The 21,394-nt window shown below is 39.2% G+C and overlaps 1 protein-coding gene and 1 pseudogene across 3 annotated transcripts in view; both read left to right on the forward strand.

Moving 5' to 3' along the window:
- DLG2 (discs large MAGUK scaffold protein 2) overlaps positions 1 to 21,394 on the forward strand; it is a 1,380,463-nt gene that overhangs the window by 346,319 nt on the left and 1,012,750 nt on the right. The window lies entirely within an intron of this gene.
- Positions 4,570 to 5,430, forward strand: LOC120231632 (annotated as a pseudogene).

The following is a 21,394-nucleotide window of genomic DNA, read 5'->3' on the forward strand; positions in this document are numbered from 1 at the left end:
TATATAACCATTTGGGAACAATTTGGTTATCTAATGAGGTTGAAGATGTTTAAATAATAGAGAAATTCCACTGCTAGGCACATGGGTAATGAGATTCTTACATATGTGAACTAAGAAACATATATAAGAATTCTATAGCCGTATTGTTACAGTTTGGTTATTCCAGAAAGGAAAACAATAAAAATATAATGAATATCCTTTGGAAAGAAGATGATATGTTGTGGTATACCATACAATGTAGTACTGTACAAAATTAGAAAGAAATGATGTCCACCTGCACACATCACCATGAATGAATTTCACAAAATTATAGAAAGAGAGCCACAATATGAAACTGCTTACATAGAGTTCCAAAACTACACATTTTTTAGGGATACTATATCAGTCAATGCAATGTCCTGCCAGAGAAACAGTACTAGTATACATAGTATATATAATTTATTTTAAGGAATTGGCTTACGTGATTGTGGGGGCTGGCAAGTCGTAAGTTTGTAGGGAAGACCAGCAGGCTGGACACTCTCAGGCAGAAGCTGAAGCAGCAATCCACAAAGGAGGTGTCATCTGAGAAACCTGCAGATGATAACCACTGTTAGAAAATTCCTTCAGAGCAACAAATAATAGATACTATGGCTTAGTGAAGTTGGCACATAAAACTGTCCCAGATATATGACAGAATAGTTAGTGAGACCATTGAGGAAAGCAAGGAATCATAAACAGGAAATTTAACAGTTCCTTCCCTGGAGACGGAAATAGAAATGATTAGCAATGGACGCCTGGGGTTTCTACTGTATTGATAATACTCAATTTCTTAAGCTGGGTGACAATTATAGAGAGTCTATTGTATTATTCTTTGTAGGTTATATAGCTGATATAAATTATTGTGTAGGCATGAAAGACTTCACAGTGAATTTTAGATGTAATTTTTGTCAAAATACAAAATAATTATCTTCTAAGAATATAGAGATACCCTCTGTATAAACTAGGGAGTTTGGACTCTTCTGACCTCCTGTATTTTAAACATTGAGGGCTACTGCTAAGATCCAAAACATAAAAATTAGGAGAAAACATTTCTAACTTGATTTTAGGTCCATGCTCGTGTTTATTAAAAGTGATCAGGAGGCCATTTTTGAAGGGAGACTGACAGAGTTACTAATCCCCGAGGCAGATTACATAGAGTTGCTTAAAGTCCACCTGCTACCTGACCTCTTCATTCTTTCCTGCCAGGCACAAGCTGAGTCTGGGTGAGAGCTGATTTCATCACCAACTATTTTAAAATTCTTTTTTTGTTGTTTCTTATCTCTTCTGAGGGAAGATGTTATAAAGTTAAAGGAAGAAAATACATGGACATTTGTGATGTTTTTGGCTCATGAAAGTAAGGACTTGGAGTCTGTGGGCCTTGGATGTTTCCTCACAATAGAGGGGGAGGAGGCAGAGCTCACTGCAAACTCTGTGACATGCCCATTCCAGGTACCAGAGTGAGTCCCATAAGAGCACCCCAACTGGTCTTTTTCCTTTGTCCTCTCCCTGCTCCAATCTATTCTCCATAGGCTGCCGGTGTGAGTTTTATGATAATAATAATTTTTTTAAAAACATGTAATATAAATTTTGCCATCTTAACCATGTTTTATTTTTAAAAATTTTATTATTTTAAATTTCTTTTGAGGGAGAAAAAAAGCACAAGTCAGGGAGGGGCAGAGAGAAAGGGAAAAAGAGAGAAACCTAAGCAGGTTCTGCGCGGTCAGCACAGAGCCTGGTGTGGGGCTTGAACCCACAAACTGTGAGATCATGACCTGAGCCATGGTTGGTTGCTTAACTACCTGAGCCACCCAGACTCTCCTTACATGTTTTAAATGTACAGTTCAGTGGTGTTAAGTTTATTCACATTGTTGTGTAACAGATCTCCATAACTTTTTCATCTTGCAAATTAGAAACTTTCTGTGTAATAAACAACTCCCCACAAGTCCCTGGCAATCAGCATTCTACTTTCTGTTTCTATGAAATTGACTCTTCTAGATACCTCATGTAAATAAGATCATACAGAATTTGTCTTGTTGTGACTGGCTTATTTCACTTAGCATCATGTCCTGAAGGTTCATCTGTGTTTGCGTGTATCAATTTCCTTCCTTTTAAGGCTGAATACTATTCTATTGCATGTACATTTCACATTGTGTTAATACATTCATCTGTCCATGGACATTTGGGCTGCTCCCACCTCTTGTCTATTGTGCATAATGCTGCTATGAACATGGAAATGCGAATATCTCTTCCAGACCCTACTTTCAATTCTTTTGGCTATCTGCCCAGAAGTGAGATTGCTAGACCATATGGTAGCTATATTTTTAATTTTTTGAGGAAACTACCATTTTTCCATGGTGGTTACATCATTTTAAAATCCCACCAGCGATGTGAGAGTAGGCTTCTTAAATATAAATCAGATCATATCTCATTACTGTTGAAATCCTCTATCAGAATCCTATTTTTCTTAGGTTGGGAGCCTAAATAGTTTCTGAGGGCTATATGGTCCTGTGTGGTCTGCCCTAGTTTACCTTTCCTGCCTCATATTTCACTTCACTTGCCCTTCTTCAGAAAGCTCTGTCAGTCCTGCAGCCCACTAAGCCCTTTCCCAGCTCAGATGCTTTCATGGTTGTTGCTCCTTTTCATTTGGAATGTAGCCCACCCAACTCTTTACATGGGAATTCTCTCGTTCTTCAGGATTCAACTCATACATCATCATTTTAGAAAGTGTCCCCTGACCTCCTTTACTGACTAAGGTTTCTCCTTTGTGCTCTCTTGGAATACATTTTCATTTCCTTAACAATCTGGAATTGTTTTGTTTATTTGTTAATTGTGTTTTGTTAGTCACCTCTACTAGAAGGGAAGTTCCATAAGAGAAGGGATATTGTCTGTCTTCTTTATTATTGAGTCCAAGAAGCTAGGGCCCCTAAAAAACTTAGATTATTCTGTGCTCAAGATTTGAACAAGTCTGATCCAAATTAAGAGAGGGTAACTACTTTTAGGCTAAAGAATGACATGCTTAAGAAGCTTCCCTGGGTTTTTAATTTTTTCGTATCTCAATAAAACCTTTACAAGAAACAAGAAAATAACACACATAAAACTGAAAATGTAGCCATAAACTGAATGGACCAAGACACATTCAAAGAGGGACCAGAAGTTGCCCGTTGCTTCAACAGCTAAGATTTTTATGATGAATAGAGAATGTACACCAAATGATCTCTATTAACATTGCCAAGTGTACTAGCTTATGAAAGTCCAAACTATAGAAAAGTCTAATCATTCAGACCCTGTTGTCATAGATGATAAATTTATCAGTTGTATTTCATATTGTGAATTGAATATCTCAGGAAATTTATTCTTCAAAATTCCCTGAAATGTTAGTTCCATGTTGCAAATTTTAAGGGGAGGTGACAAGCTTAGTTACATTGTTGCACATAAATAGAGATCTCCTTTTGGTGATATTTCTGTGGCTCAAAATAAATTTAATTTCTATATAAGACAACTGTTTAAGGCCCTGCTCTGTAGGAAGCCCTCTGGAGGAAACAATGTAAGAAACTGCCTTCAAGCATTTTAATACCTTAAGATGTTCTGCTCTCTTATCACTCCTCTCTGACTTTGAACAGGCTGTTCCCTTGCCAGTACCCCTGCTCTCTCTTTGCCTAATGCTTTCTCATTTTATAAGATAAATCAGAGGTGTCTTCTTCTCCAGGGAACTGTCCCCTTATACACCCAAAGATAAAGTACACTTCCATGGGAACCTATGTATACTATACTTTAATGTGGCATTTCATCAATTCTAAGATGCACTTTTTAATAGTTAGTATCTCTAAAATCAAATGTGTCTCATCAGTGATATCCTAGATTGATTAAATTTATTATTCTCAGTTATAAAAAAGGGAGCTTATGGGGGATGGGCTGTTCATCTTTCTAAATATTTTCAGTTCTGTTACAGTGCCTCAGTAACTGACTATAAGTGCTTAATAAAAGGACAGGTGGATAAAAAGAGCTACAAACTCAATGATGGACGGTTTCATCATGAGAGCAGTATAAAATGAAGATAGAGAGAGGTTACATGTGTTTGGGAAAGATCAGGGGAGACCAGAAAAGTGGACTTTTGAACAGACCCTCAAAGAGAAAGATATTTCCCACCCAGTAATTCAAGGAGCATTATTCACGGCGGAAGGAAGAGCACAAGATAGGAAAGTGAGAAAGATGGGTGAGACTTCAGAAAAAAGTTGTTTGCCAATTTTAGTGGAATGCAAATGGAAAAGAAGAATTTAGTCAGAAGAATTTAGAGATTGAGAGTGGCATGAATAGTATGCCAAAGTGTCCATGTTCTGTTCCAGAGCACAGAAAAGGACTTTAAAGGGTGAGTGATATGGTGAAGTTGTGCTTAGAGATGAGCCTAGGGGTGATGGGTTGATTGACTTGGCTGTTTGAGAAAATGCAGATAAGAAAACTAGTTTTGTCTTTCTGCACTACCCAGGGAGGGGTCCATATGGCATTGTTTTGCATTCACATCATAACTTAAAGGGAATAACTTAAACTTTTACAATGTATGAACCCCTTGATGTCCTGCAAATGAGAGAGGAGGGTGTCCTCAAATTCCTTTTGGCAGGAACCTACTTAGGTGGCACCAGCCTTGACTTCCAAATGGAACAGTACATCTACAAAAGGAAGAGTGATAGTATCTACCTCATAAATCAGAAGAGCACCTGGAGAAGCTTCTGCTGGTAGCTCCAGCCATTGTTGCCATTCAGAACCTAGCTGATGTCATTGTCATATCATTCAGGAATATTGGCCAGTGAGCTGTGCTGAAGTTTGCTATTGCTGCAGAAGCCATTCCTATTGCTGGCCACTTCACTACTGGAACCTTGGCTAACCAGATCCAGGAAGCCTTCTGGGAGCCAAGACTTATGGTGGTTACGGGTCCAGGGCTGATCACCAGCCTCTCACAGAGACATCTTATGTTAACCTGCCTGCCATCTCCCCATGTAACAGACTCTCCTCTGTGCTATGTGGACATTGCCTACCCTTGCAACAGCAAGGGAGCTCACTCAGTGGGTCTGATGCAGTGAATGCTGGCCCAGGAAGTTCTGCGCATGCGTGGCACCATTTACCATGGGAGGTCGTTCCTGATCTCTACTTCTATAGACATACTGAAGAGATTGAAAAGGAACAGGCTCTTGCTGAAAAGGCTGTGACTGAGGAGGAATTTCAGGGTAAATGGACTGCTCCAGTTCACGGCCACTCAACCTGAAGTCACAGACTGCTCTGAAGGCATGCAGTGCCTCTGGGCCCATTCAGCAGTTTCCTACTGAACACTGGAGCACTCAGCCTGCCATTGAGGACTGGTCTGGGGCCCCCACTGCTCAGGCCACTGAATGGGTAGGAGCAACCACTGAGTGGTCTTAAGCTGCTCTTCTGCAGAGACCAACAAAATGGCAATGAGGCTGATGGAAAATAAAGTTACTAAAAGTTGAAAAAAAACTAGTTACTAGGTGGCTATCACTTATTTAGCAAACATTTATTCAATACCTACATAGGTATTACAGCAATAAATCAGATTCAGTCTTATTTATTGAATCTATAAATCAATCAAACAGGCAAAGCTTTTAAAATAAAAAGTACTCTGTGTGTGCACAGGTTGCTATGAGTCCTGACCCTAGTCTGGGGTTGGGACACAGGTGTCAGGGGAAGTGGATCAATCAAGGAGGCTTCTGGAGTGTCTGGGTGGCTCAGTCGGTTGAGCGTCCGACTTTGGCTCAGGTCATGATGTCACGGTTGGTGTATTCGAGTCCCGCATCAGGCTCTGTGCTGACAGCTAGCTCAGAGCCTGGAGCCTGTTTCAGATTCTGTGTCTCCCTCTCTCTCTGACCCTCCCCTGCTCATGCTGTCCCTCTCTCTCTCTCTCTCTCTCTCTCTCACAAATAAATAAAACATTTAAAAAAGAAAAAAGGAGGCTTCTGGGAGAAGGTATCATTTTAGCTAAGCCCTGAAGGTGAAGAGCTGGCAAAGGTATTGGGAAGGTAGCAAGTACAAAGTCCCAGTGGTGATACATTACTCTTACTCTGAATTACAAATAATTCAGAATGGAATGATAAGCTGATGAGGCAGAGGGTTATGGAGAGGTAGGGAAAGGAAGGTTGGGTGTATTGGAGTGGGGAGAGGCAAGAATGTAGTTGAAAGGGAAATAAGAGGAAAGTGCAATGCTCTGGGGAGATGAAACAAGGGCCTGATGGGGAAAGGGAAATGGAGATGGAAAGACTAACAGTCCTTGCTGAAGTATAATCCATTTAACTTACATTAGACTCATTCACTTGGCAAAACGTAGTAAATCCCTCAGACTTGCCAGAGGAGTACTGAGATGACTATAATTATTGCATCATTGCCTTCATCAAAGGACCTGCAGTCTAATGTGAAATCATTTTGGCCTTGACTCTGAAATGGGGTGCCATGTTCTGTTAAGTGATTTAGGTTGATCTTACTCTGGAAGTCATGAAAAGAGAAAGATGCTGGAGGACCATCTTCTTCTGTGTGGTTTTGTATATGGGTGGCCAGGCAAATGGCAGTATCATTATGTAGGTTACTTCCTTTTATACTTCCAACTTTATCCTATGGCCCAGCAAGGATAGAGGGAAACTTTCAGAACTTGACTCTTATTTTTTTTTTATTTTAGAGAAAAAGAGATAGAGCATGAGTGGGGGAGAAGGGCAAAGAGAGAAAGAGACAGAGAGAGAGAGAGAAAGAGAGAGAGAGAGAGAGAGAGAGAGAGAGAGAATATGAAGCAGGCTCCATGCTTAGTGCAGAGCCCAGTGTGGGCCTTACTTCCACAACCCTGGGAGTATGACCTGAGCCAAAATCAAGAGTTGAATAGTCAACTGACTAAGACACTCAGGCACCCCAAAGGCCTTGACTTTTAAGCCAAAAAGCCAAAGCATCTACCATTCTCAGCAGAAATACCTGATTCAGAGAATACAAAATGCATAATATCTAAGAGACAGTGTTGTGAAGGATTAAAGTAGGGATTATGAGGACAGTGAGGTATGAATCTAAGCTTCTCCACTAGTTGTATCAATAGGTTACTTAATTTTTCTCTGCCTCTAATTTCTTATCTAAGAAATGAGGGAAATAAAACAGTAACTGATTCATGAGTTTATTGCAAGGTTTAAATTAGTACTTATGAAGCATAGATACGTATGGGCCCACTTGGGCCACCTGACATCATAGACATTCATCTGAAAGATGACACTATGAGTTCCCAGCAGGGTACCAAGACAAGAAAATGAGAAAACTTTCTAGCTTTTCTTGATTTGAGGCTTATATGTTAAGGTTTAGTAGACACACAATAGCATTATATAATTGTTTGTATTCAATTGTATATTCAGATATCTAGATTAAGTATAAAAATGCCTTCCCAAGAGAAAATTATCTTATCTGGAGATTAAACAGCTACAATCAAGCATCGATTATGAAGCGACTTTATTTGAGAAGATATTAATATTTTTATTACAGTATCTTGTTGCCAAATAGTTCTCTTTGATCGGAACTTACAGCTAACAAGATCAGGTCAAGGCCATACCTTCTGTCTCGATCCTTCACCTGTTCCATGTTCCACAGTCACTGAGGCTGGCTCATCATGAGGTGCTCTGGGACAAAGGCAGCTGGGTAAGAACAGCTAGATGATTCCAAGCCCTTTTGTACCACCCCCAGAGATAATTTGGAGTGTTTGCCCATTTGGGCCACCTGACATCTTCCGATGGAGACAAAAGCTGTTCATGTTTGCTGCTGGGTAAAGGAGCATGTTGAGAGGGGAAAAAGAGAAAGAGAATTCAGACAAAGAGCTATATTACCTAATGCAGCTAGAATTTAAGCTCCAAGAGGTTATACATTTTAACCTTTTTAAAAAAATCATTGTATTCATAGCACTTACAGTTTAGTGATTAGTACATAATGTGCTCAATAAATATTTTGTTCAAAGACTGGATGATGATGCTTCTTGCTCTGAAGGGATTTTACTCTCTGTAGCATTACAGAGGAAGCACCTATCAATAAGCTGACCAAGAAATCTCTAGATCATCTGGTCAGGAAGAATTCAGGAGATGTTTCTAGGGTCTGATGGGCAAGTGGTCTAATCTTGGGAAGGCAGTTATGGATGGAAGGCTTGAGCAGGTGCCAGTTCCAGAGCAGATTCTGAGGTCCAGAAGCTCAAGTGGGTCAGAAGAGTAGCTTGAGTGATCAACCAGAGCTTGCAATTTTAGTGCTTGAGTCTAAGACTATTTCCTCTCTTACTTTCTATGATAGTAATCATAGGCAGAAGAGGCCAGCAACCTTGGCCCAGAAGGAAACATGGATAAAGAGAGTAAGATAGCCTCACATATAGAAAAGAAACTGAATTTTAGAGCAGTGGAGGTGAGACCTTTGCAACTCAGTGTGCATCCTTTGGAGAGTTTGTGCTGATCTATATATAATGCTATGATTCTTGTAGTAGCATGTAGGAAGCTGGCTCCCTGTAATAGGGGTAAGGCTGAGTTGAGTCTATGTATGCATGCACGTGTGTGTGTGTGTGTGTGTGTATGTGTGTGTGTGTGTGTGTGTGTGTGTGTGTGTCTGGTGACTCTTCTGACAACACTTAGAAAGATGAGTGGATGACACTGACCCAAGAATAGGAAGAGGCTCAGATTTCCTAAGCATCAATCAGTAGTCAGGCCCTCTGCCAAGGCCTTTACGCTTATTATCTCATCAATTTCCCATAGCAACACTGTTATGACTATTATTAGCCCAGTTTCGCAAATGAGGAATCTGAGTTTCAGAGAGCTTCCGTACTTGCCTGAAGTCGTGTTGCTGATTAGTGGTGGGAGCGGAATTTAAACTCAGGACACCAAGGTGCAGGGAATTTGCATCACTTGACTAGGCATCCTGATGAAATAAACATTTCATCTTTTTCTGGCACCAGGCACACTGAGAACACACTTCCAGCTTTCAACAGTAATGACGCTCAGAAGCTGCAGCAGTTGCCCAGCTGGCAGATTGAATCAGTGACTGCCCACAAGTTCTTACTGTCCTCTCTTGAATCCAGTGGCAATCATCCCAGCAGAATACTCAGACTGTATTTGAATTTGTGCTTCAAATGGACAAACTAATTGTTGAGATTGTTCCTAAATCATTGCTTTGATTTCTTGGTAACAAAGCAATTTGACTTCCAGCTCTCTTCCTCTGTAACAAATTTCTCCTTAGCTCCTCCTCCTTCACCTGACAGCTGGCAATCACCCTGCGTCCTTCAACCAGCTCTCAAAGTTAATTCAGTTAAACTTGTAGAAACCTTTTTCCAGGCAGGGGAATCTTCCCTCACCACAAAGCTTACAGCCCACTGGGCCTTCTTCGTTACAATAAAGCAAATACTTGCTCATGTCTTAGATGTTCTATTTGGTTGAATATTTTAATTCTCCAAATAATGCATGTAGCTCAAAACAGGAAATTCATAATTACACAGAGACACCACTGTCAATACAGAGTATATTCTTCTAGACTTCTTTCCTGCCTTGCATACATGTTAATGTATTTTATTGTGCTTATCAAGGTTGGAACACATATCTGTGTGTCCAGCTGCTGCCCTGGGTTTTAGAGAGCCTTGGATAAGATTACTTGCGATGGCCTCACTTATGTGCTGCTCTAACTCAGTACTAGCCAAGTGGGGGAAAGAAGGAAGCTCACAAATTTCCCTTGTTGCATGTAACAGTTTGCCCTCCTCCCAATTCCTTACTTGAGAGAGCCGTCAATGAACACAGCTTCTAGGTGCCTCACACTCAAAATTTGAATGATTCTCCCCAAAATAGCCCCACTTCATAACATCTACTACACATGAACCAATTTTTCACTTCATTACTGAAAACCTTACATGGTACTGGTCAGTAACCGGATCTCCTGTAGAATGCAGACAAGTTGCTTGAGCACCTGGTAGCTCTAGGGTGTACTAGGTGTGGTAGAGTACACAAGAATCCAAGGAACTTACATCCCCACCAACTGTGGCTCAATTTGGGAACATTTATTGGTGAAATGCTTGCTGGTGGTGGTACCATTATGGATCAAGAAGTCTTTATGTTAGGGTGCCTGGATGGCTCAGTTGGTTAAGCTTCCGACTTTGGCTCAGGTCATGGGCTCTGTGCTGACAGCTTGGAGTGTGGAGCCTGCATTAGATTCTGTGTCTCCCTCTCTCTCTGTTCCTCCCCTGCTCATACTCTGTCTCTCTCTCTCTCTCTCAAAAATAAACGTATTTTTTTTTACAAATTAAAAAAAAAAAGATCTTTATGCTCCCATGAGAAAAGCAGATACATACATGTTTAAAAACAAAGAAAAAACAACAAGAAAAATAGATTCTCAGTGTGTCAGTCATGAGAGCACAGATAAAGGATAAAGGTGATATTAAGTGACCACTTACTGGGTCACAGATTCTCTGCTAAATACCTTCCATGCATTACCTCACTTGGCCTTCTCAAAAATTCTGTAAGATAAGTACTAGTCTCATTTCCTAGATGGGAATATTAAGTCTCACAGATTTTGAAAAGTTACCCAAGGTCATGTAGTGTATAGCAGACTTGGGTATTGATCCAGGCAGTCTCTCCAGAACCTGCACATCTAGCTACTGTTCTGTAATTGAGGTTTTGGAAAGTTATTCTAATATGATGACCTAAGGAAGGGAAAGATGATAGATATATTTAGCTATAAATGATCATTCATATTTGTTTCCATTTTGCTGACAGTACCAATAGTCTGAAGAGTTTGCTCTTAGGGATCCCCCCCTTTTTTATGACCTAGACCTGCAAAGAGCAAAGGACTTGATGGTTCCAGAAAGGAGGGTATAATATTGGGCAAGTAGCTACCATGTGCCAGGAATACGGTGTCTCAATCAATGCTCATATTTCTCTGTATAATATATATTCTATAATTACCAGTTGATAGCGTCAGTCAATCCAGCAACTTGACAAATGTCCCCCATCTAGCAAGTGGCATAAAGGAGATTTGAACTTGTATTTCTAAGGCAAGAATTCATGCACATTTCACCATATTGGGCTGCCTCTTGGAGTCAGCTGGCTAGCTTGATTTGAAACATGCTTCATCATGTGCTTGACTTTGTAGACTCTCTGATCCTGTTTTCTCATTCGGAAATCAGAGTGATAATACACTTGTTTTCAAATTCTTTTTTGTTTTAACTTTTTAATGCTTATTTTATTTTTGAGAGAGGGAGAGACAGAGAGAGGGAGACACAGAATCTGAAGCAGGCACCAGGCTCCAAGCTGTCAGCACAGAGACTGAAGAAGCAGGACTCCAACCCATGAATGGGGAATCATGATCTGAGCCAAAGTGGGGTGCTCAGCAGACTGAGCCACCCAGGCACCCCTTGTTTTCCAATTGTTGAGAATTATTTGGGACATTTTTGAATGTACTTGTGTAAATTATAAGATGTATGTATGACATCTTATACAAATTCATTTTACAATTCCACAAATCCATTATTTTCACAGATCATAGGTCTCTGGCCCCATTCTGACTTTCTCAGAGGGCTGAAGTGCTGTCCAATCATATAGTTACCTCTCCTGGGTGAGACTGGCCTTCCCTAGGTCTCTGGCTTAACTCAGAATTTTAGGAAAGCAGGCTTGCAGTTCCTATCAAGCTACATTTCCAGCATCTTTAGTTAACAGATGGAGGGCAGCACTGAGCTAGAATAAGTTCCCTCATGATTATTTAGATCATCAGTTCTTTAAAAAGGATCTTAAGAACTATTAAATATTCATGAAAGGAACTTCTTGGCAGTTCCTCCATTGTAAGTAATTACAGAGGGTTTAAAATATCTGACGTTGCTTGGGAGCACACAAAGCTCTGTCAGCTGCAAGCAGACAGCTGATTTGTAATTTAATTAACATCCTGGCTTGTCCTGTTCTTTGTGGCAAAAAGCAGGAATGTATTTTCTTTCAGTTCTGAGTTTTGTTTGAAAAAATCAAATGGAGCACCTGGGAGAGCTTTTTATCTCTCAGATCTGTCATGCTACTTACATCCTCTGCCAGTCAAACATTTCTCTTTGAAGTGTCCTTTGGGCCAGCTGTATTGCTGATGGTGGGTCATTGGTTTTTGCTTTGTTTTTGTTTTTGTTTTTAAGGGTAACTTCACTTGGAGAAGATCTGGGTAAAATCAGCAACCAGTGAGCTTCAACCCACTTTTATTAGCTCTGTAAGTGACGGATTTTGAAGAGAGATTTGGCCACAGACTATTTATTCAGTGAACGTTGATTGAGACTTTCTAGGTAGCAGGTACTGAAGGTCAAAAGCAACCTGACTCCATAGAGGGTTCAGTCCCGTAGAGGAGGCAGACATTAGCAAATGAGGGTAGAAATCAAATGTAAAATAAAAATGTGATGAGATTTATGAAAAATCACCACAGGGTACCCTGAAAGCTTGTGAGGCAGAGAGGTGTATGGGAAGACAAGGGAAGCCAGGAGGCTTCCTTGAAGGAAGTAGACATGAAAACCATGGCTGGTCAATCTTGTGCTTCTTTCTCTTGTTGTCCTCCTATTTAACGGCCCTCCACCCCAGATTTATAACATACATGTGATTCTGGAAGAATGGACTAGGATAGTGGCCAGGAAGAATGGAAAGGAAGAAGAGAAACCTGCTCTAGCAAAAATATCATTCAGAGAATTTATTTGAAATTAAAGAAATGAATGTAATTACCAATCTAATCCCTACATTAAACATTTTTAAAAATCTTCTGTTTTTTTCCTTCTGTTTATCTATGTTTTCCCTCCAGAGAGGGAGACAGTGAGTTGGAGAGAGAATGAAGTAGGCATGGTAAATGGAGATGGGTCAGAGGTCACACATAAATAAACATGGCAAAAGGAAAGAGATGGAAAAGAGAACCAGCTGGATACATACTGCACAAGTCTCCAGTAAATAAAATTCCTAAAAGGAAATATCAAAGTGTTTAAACAACATAGATGGTTTCCTCTAAATCAGATGGTAACTAGCTGAGCCTGGATGAGCATGCACTCTTACGGGAGTCAAACCTACAGTCTTGAGAGGAAGTGAAGATCCTTTATTTCCATAGTGTTCCTTAGTTGAGACCACGTTGTTCACTCGTGGCGCTCTCTATTTTCTGAGCTTCATTCACTTTTTTCTTAGGAATCAGTGCTCTTTACAAGTTCATTATTTACTTAATTGACTTACTTAATGCTTCTCCTAAAATAGGTGGTTTTTCCTGCCCAAACACATTTTTAAAACTAAGAGTCTTCCTTCCAGCAGCAGCATTTGGCGGGCCAGGTCTCGTGGACACATGCTATGTGGTGGGTGTTCCAGCCTGACTGTTTTGTGGGAAACAGACATAGATGTCAGAGAGTCCTACCATCTAAGAAATTAGATCGCAGAGAAGGGATAATACAAATAATGCTGTTTTTCAAGTTGATTTATTTAGTTTTGAGAAAGAGAGAATGGGGGAAGTTCAGAGAAAGAGAAAGAGAGAGGATCCCAGCAGGCTTCACACAGTCAGCATACAGCCAGATGTGAGGCTCCAGCCCAGGAGTGGTGAGATCATGACCTGAGCAGAAATCAAGAGTTGGACATTTAACTGACTGAGCCACCCAAACACCCCGCTATTTGTTGATATTGTTAACAGAAGTGGTAGAACTAACAGATTTCGAGCATCTCCTAAATGTCAGGCTTTGTGTAAGAAACTGTAATCATTCCTTAATTTTGTTCTTGCTTTTCATAATATCACTATAAGCCTTCTTTTAAAATAAAATTTTATTTATTTTTGAGAGAGAGCACAAGGGGAAGAGGCAGAAAGAGAGGGGGACAGAGGATTTGAAGAGGTCTCTTCACAGAAAGCAGCAAGCTAATGCAGGTCTTGAACGCAAGAACCATGAGATCATGACCTGAACCAAAGTCAGATACTCAAACCACTGAGCCACCCAGGTGCCTCTGTTACTAAAGACTTAAATGGGATACTCTCTGTAACACTTGTAGAAAAGTTGTAATGCATAGTGTTCGCTAACTGTTCAAGAGCACACAAACATGTTCTGGCTTTCTGCATTTGATCTGATTCTCTCTCTCATCAGAACAATGCCAACTCTTGCTGCAAGGGGGAAGCAGAGCACTTCTTATGCAGAAACAGAGACTGACCCAGATTTTTTATTTATGAGGCCTTGAAAGGTTTGTGTCTTCTCCCTTCATTATCACGTATTATGCCAGTGTAGCGCCACCTCCCAACCTGTGCGGGAGAGCCTTCAGGGATGGATCACGTGCTGCAGGCTCCTGCCTTTGAATTCTAGGTAACTCAGGAAGGTTCAAACTTTCACAGGCATTAGTAGAAGGTAGTGAGCAGAATCTGGTCAGACTTCCTAGCCTTTGTCCATTCACATGATGGGGCTTCGTGGTTGAAAAGTAATGTGAGTATGATTGCATTCACGTTCAGCTAGAAGGGCTTTTTGATTGGCACATCAAAAAAGTTTTGCTCAGATTATTTAAGTTTGGTCCAGTTAAAGTCATTTACTGGTCTCTTATTATGTATTTTCTTCAGTGGGGCACTAGAGTTTCAGAGATGGATATGACTCCATCTGTGCTCAAGAGGCACTCAGAGGCTAGTAGGAATGATATCCACATGGACAGGTCTTTGTAGTATAAAGTTGTTGTTTGATGACAGAAATCTGTGCAGAACCCTATGGGAGCATATCTTTTCAACCTCCGCAGTCAGAGAAGCATTCCAAGAGGAGATGACACTCAATATGATCATCAAGGACCTGAAAAAGCTTACCTGGTAAAGCAGTACATGAGCCAAGTTTTAAGATTCAGAAGGGGAAAGAAGAAGGATTCCAGAAGTCAGAGACAAAATGAGCTAAGGCGGGGACATGAAGAACACATGTCTTCCCTGTCTTGGTCTCATCTTCTGCCTCATTCCCCTTAGAGCTGGGACAGAAAATATCATCTTTACAAAAGTGCTTATGTTCCAGAGTCTCCTCCAATGGACCAAGATGAGGAAAGGAAAAAGAAGGCACAGATTTCAAAACAGAGGTCTTCCTTAAATGGCTGCCCTTTTATAGGCGATACAGAAACCCTCGAAGGTGCCCAGAATGACATCAGTAACTAAAAAAACCAAAACCTGGAATGCAAAATAACTCAGTATTGCCCAGATCATTAGGGGTGATTCTGAAATCAGAATATGACCTTTACAGTTGTTTAATCTCCATTGTTAGATGACTCTTGAAAATTTCCCAAGAATTATATTTCCTGAAGATAAAGTGGGTTTCTTAAGATCTTTGAAGAAGAACTTTAGAAGAATATTTATGTGCCCTAGCTCCAAAGTCAGACTAACATGTGTTTGAATCCTAGTTTGCCACTCTCCAGGTATGTAATCATGGAAGAAAAAATGCCTGACTCTCCAAGCCTCAGATGAGAATAATGACATCTGTCTCTCAGATGTGAAGATATATCTAAAGCATTTAGCATAGTTACTGACATTTTAGCTATAACTACCATTGTTGTTGGTTTTAATATTAGCATTTGTGTTAGGATTAATATTTCTCTTAATATTAGCATTTGTTTTAATATGATATTAGTAGTACAAAGCAAAAAATTATTTATGCTCCTGCCAAAGTTGAATCCAAGAAGATTCTACTATACTGTATCAGGCTGCTTCCTTTGGAAGTTTGTTTTTGAGTTAAATATGGCACTTCTAGCCAGATCTTGTTATTGCATGTTTAGTCATCTCTTGCAGGACACTGGAAGAAAATAAATTTAAAAAGGAAAGTGAATATGTGGCTGGCACCAGAAAAAGCATTGTTTAGTTCTCTGGATCGTTCCCTTTTGTCTACAGTAGATAGCAGTCTGCCTTTAAGCCTTGTTTCTTGCCACACTTTACCTCACATCCCAAGTTCCATCCAAATTGTACATCAAGCTTACTAGATGTAAAGTGGGATTGGTGGGTTCATGGCTTACGGAGGGCATTTCCTCCAAAGAAACCATAAAGGGAATGAGGGAAGCACCAAGAAGTTCAAGAACGTAGGTCCAGGTGCAGTTAAGCTTCAGATGGATCCCATCCGGTGCTTTGGTGTGTACTTGGCACCATAGGATCTATTTCATTTTGAGGTGTAGAAGGTGGGGATTCCACTATAACTCACAGGCACATCTAAGTAAGGATGCTTTAGTCACCCGAGGGTGATCATTCTGAGGAGTATGCAGATGTGGGCCTTGATATATAAAAGCTATTTCTATGAATTTGAAGTAGATGCAATAACATCTGCTCTAATCCATTTCAGGATTTCACTGTTCCCTCAAAACATCATCCTCTCTTGTCACTTATATCCTTTGTACATGTTGTTGCCTTTGCTGAGAATATCTCTTCTGTTATCATTCTAGTTCCTGTTTCAAACTGGGAATGCTTATATAGAGTTAGTGGTGACCCTTTTCTGTTCCACAGAACTCAGCTTATACTTATCCTTATGACTATGTGACTTAGTTACACATGTATGTAACTCACTTAATAATTTATGATTTTCTCAAGGTCAATAATTATTTATTATTCAGTTTATATACTTAGCATATATTACCAAAAAGAATGATGATGAAATAAATATAGAATACTTAAGAATCTGATGTCCTTTAAGATTGTGCCAAGTGAATGATACAGTTGTCTTTTTTTTTTTTTTTTGCTTAAACTTGAATTCGTAATGTTTTGCAATGAAAAAGCTTGCATCCAGCAGCCAAAATAACTTTGTAGCTTAAGAAACTTATACCCATTTCACCCATTTCTTTGTCCTTCAGAACTTGAATCAGCAAATACTTATTGAGTATATGCAGGGACTTGGCTATGGAGTAGAGATATGAGGATAAACAATACTCAAATGTCCCAGTCCTCAGAGACTCTTAGAGTTCAGTATACACACACACACACACATACACACACACACACAAACACAAATACAAGACATATAGCATGATAAAAATTGTGATTGGTAGAGTATGGGGAGCTATAGGAACACAAAAAATCTCACACTTGCAGTTCACAAAAGCTTCCCAGAAAAGATAATGTCAAAGTTGAATCCTAAAGAATGAATGAATTTTAAAATGAATAACATAAACTATTAAAATGAGTAATTTTTACTAATTTTAAAAGGAATAACCTTTACTAAAATATTGAATGAGCATCAGGATTGATTTATACCCTAATTTAAGACCCTATCAGTCTTTATTTTTTTTTAATTTTTTTTAATTTATTATTTCTAGGAGAGAGAAAGAGAGAGACAGTGTGAGCAGGGGAGGGTCAGAGAGAGAGGGAGTGACAGACTGAAACAGGCTCCAGGCTCCAAGCTGGCAGTCAGCACAGAGCCCGATGCGGGGCTCGAACCCACGAACCGTGAGATCATGACCTAAGCGAAAGTCGGACGCTTAACCGACTAAGCCACCCAAGTGCCCCAAGACCCTATCAGTCTTTAAAATGGGTCTCAAATTTATGAGAATAATTAATTTAAATTAAGTTCTTTGTAACATCACGTAAGTTCAAATAAGTTTATTATCTGTGTCTTGATAGTAATTTGTCCAAATAGTTCAGTAAAATATATATTTTAAAGGATGGGATCTATACCAAAAATAATAAAATATCTAGGAATAAAACTAAAAAGTTAAAAGATCTGTACTCTGAAAATTATAGACAACTTATGAAATATATTGAAGAGGATACAAAGAAATGGAAAAATATTCCACTCTCATGGATTAGGAGAACAAACATTGTTAAAATGTTTATACTACCCAAAGAAATCTACACATTTAATATAATTCATATCACAGAGCCAGATCAAATAATCCTAAAATTTGTATGATACCACAAAGGACCCTGACTAGCCAAAGCAAAAGAAAAACAAAACTGGAGGCATCAGGATTCTGGCTATCAAGCTATATTACAAAGCTGTAGTCATCAATACATTATGGTATTGGTACAAAAACAGATACATCAATCAATGGAACAGAATATAAAACCCAGAAAAGGACCCACAACTATATGTTCGAGTCATCTCTAACAAAGTAGTAAAGAATATCTAGTGGAAAAAAGACAGTCTCTTCAGCAAATGGTATTGGGAAACTGGACGATATGCAGAAGAATGAAAGTGGACCACTTTCTTATACCATATACAAAAATAAACTCAAAATAGATGAAAGACCTAAATGTGAGACAGGAGACCATCCAAATCATGGAGGAAAACACAGGGAGCATCCACTTTGACTTTGACCACAGCAACTTCTTACTCAACACATCACCAGAGGCAAAGGAAACAAACAAACATGAACTATTGATGCTTCTTCACAGAAAAGGAAACAATCAACAAAACTAAAAGACAGCCTACAGATTGTGAGAAGATATTTTCAAACAATGTATCTGATAAAGGGTTAGTATCCAAAATTTATAAAGAACTTATCAAACTCAACATCCAAAAACCAAACAACCCACTTAAGAAATAGACAGAAAACATGATACACACTTCTCCAAAGAAAACATCCAGATGGCTAACAGACATAGGAAAAAATCCTCAACATCACTCATCACCAGGAACATACAAATCAAAACCACGATGAGATACCACCTTACACTTGTCAGAATGACTAACATTAACAACACAAGAAACAACAGGTGTTGGCGAGGATGCAGAGGAAGGGGAACCTTTTGCACTGTTGGTGGGAATGCAAACTGGAGCAGCCCCACTCTGGAGAACACTATGGAGGTTCGTTAAAAAATAAAAATAGAACTACCCTACGATCCAGCAATTGCACTAGTAGCTATTTACCCAAAGGACACAAAAATGCAAATTCAAAGGGGCATATGCACCCCAGTGTTTATAGCAGCATAATGAACAATAGCTAAACTATGGAGAGAGCCCACATGTCTATCAACTGATGAATGGATAAAGAAGATGTGGCATATACATACGATGGAGTATTACTCAGCCATCAAAAAATAATGCCATTTTCAATGATGAGGATGGAGCTAGAATGTATTATGCTAAGCAGAGTAAGTCTATTAGGGAAAGGTAATCATATGACTTCATTCATATGTGGGATTTAAGAAGCAAAATAGATGAACCTATGGGAAGGAGGAGAAAAAAAGAGAAGGAAGTGAAACAAACCACAAGAGACTCTTGATGATAGAGAACAAACTGAGGGTTGATGGAAGGAAGTGTGTGGGAGAAGTGCTTGACAGATGATGGTTATTAAGAAGGGCACTTGTGATGAGCATTCTGTGTATGTAAGCGATGAATCACTGAATTCTACTTCTGAAACCAATATTGCACTGCATATTAACTAACTAAAATGTAAATTAAAACATTTAAAAATGTTTAAAAATTATAAAGGATGGGATCTTTTTCTCAACCTGCCAGATCTCACTTCAGGAATTCTTCAGGAGCTACAGTAATCATTTTAACTTTGTAAAATTTTACTTCTGGTGCTCTTGGATCTTTATCAGAATACAAGTATTTCCTAGCTGTTATGAGTGGCATGAAGATGGTTTCACATATGTGAAATTTAGAAAGCTTAATAAATTCCTCAAAAAACAAAAAATGTAATTACCATATCATCCACTTCTGGGTATCTATCCCAAGAAATTGAAAGTAGGGTTTCAAAGAGATATTTGTATACCTGTGCTCATAGCAGCATTATTCATAATAGCCAGGTTGGGAGCAATCAAACTGCTCATCTACAGATGAATGAATAAGCAAAATGTAGTATATGCATAAAATGGAATATTATTCAGCCTTAAAAAAGGAAGGACATCCTGTCACATGCTACAGCACGGATGAGCCTTGAGGACATTATGCTAAATAAGTCAGTTATAAAAAGACACATACTGTATGATTCCACTGATGTAAGGCATTAAGAGTAATAAAATTGATAGAAATAGAAAGAACATTGTGTAGAATTGAGGTTGCCAGGGACTGGGGTTCGGGGGGTGGGAAACGTGGATATTGCTGTTTAATGGCTATAGAGTTTCAGATTTGCAAGATGGAAAAGTTCTGGAGATTGGTTACACATTAATATGAATATACTTAATATTACTTAACACTTAGCTGTAATGGAAATTTTTATGTGTACTTACCAGATTTTTAAAAAATATTTAAAAAACTGGAAGTAATGATATGTTTATATTCATTCCACAATCCTGAGGTGGGAGTGACAATATAAGAGTTCAGAAGAAATGGGGTGTTGCTCAGTTAGTGGTGTTAGGGAGTAGCTTATAGGAGAATAAGAAAGCTTGAGCTCTATCCTGTAGGCAGTGGGGGCCACTGAATGGGTTTTAAGAGAAAGACATTGCCAGTTTGTGATTTAGAAAGCTGCCGGGTGCAGTACAGAGGATGAATGGAAAAGAGTAACCTCACTAGCAATCCAGACAGTCCAGAGGTTTCCTGGATGGGACCTGATAAGACCCTGAATGTGGGCAGTGGTGGTGATGGCAGATGAGGATACAGTAGACTCAAGAACTATTCAAGGTATAAATTAGAGAGACTCAGTGATTTGTCATATTGGCAGATGAGAGAATGAAAGAGAGAATGGAGTCTGACCAAATCCTACTTTTCTGGCTCAAGTGACAGCATAGATGGTAGCATCTTCCTGAGAGATAATTGAAGGGAGTAGGGGGTTTAGGGAAAATGTCCTGAAAGCAGAGACACTAAAATGGGTGCATATGTGACATTATTTCCCTCCCATTGAACAGATAAGTAATCAAAAGCGAATGTTAAACTTGACCCCTGCTCCTGAGGCAGATTACCTTCCCAAATTACTCACAGGGCTAGAAAAACAGAAGTATGGCAGTTTTCAATTTACAGAAATGCCCTGACATCATTTTGTTATGTGTTCTCAGTGAAGTGTTTTCCACTAAGCTGCCAATTCAGTCATCAGTGTCATGCTTCACCTCCTTATGGGAGAGATAGAAATAGGATTCAGGTTAAAATGATCTGGAAAGGATTCCAGCTCTTATGCCCACTAGGTAGGTGACCCTGGGGAAGTCTCTTAACCTGTCTGAGTATTAATTTTCTCACAAGTAAAATGGAGCATCATAAATAAGAGGGATTACAATGGAAGAAATAGACAATAGTCCTTTGCAAACTTCAGTCATGATACTGTTAACTGTAATATTTTTTAAATAATTTATTTTTTAATTTACATACAAGTTAGTTAGCATATAGTGCAACAATGATTTTGGGAGTAGATTTCTTAATATCCCTTACCTATTTAGCCCATTCCCCTCTCCCACAACCCCTCCAGCAACCCTCTGTTTGTTCTTTATATTTGAGTTGCTTATGTTTTTCCCCCTCCCTGTTTTTATATTATTTTTGCTTCCCTTCCTTTAT

Source organism: Hyaena hyaena, unplaced genomic scaffold, assembly GCF_003009895.1.
Source record: "Hyaena hyaena isolate Hyena2069 unplaced genomic scaffold, ASM300989v1 scaffold_59, whole genome shotgun sequence".
NCBI lineage: Eukaryota > Metazoa > Chordata > Mammalia > Carnivora > Hyaenidae > Hyaena > Hyaena hyaena.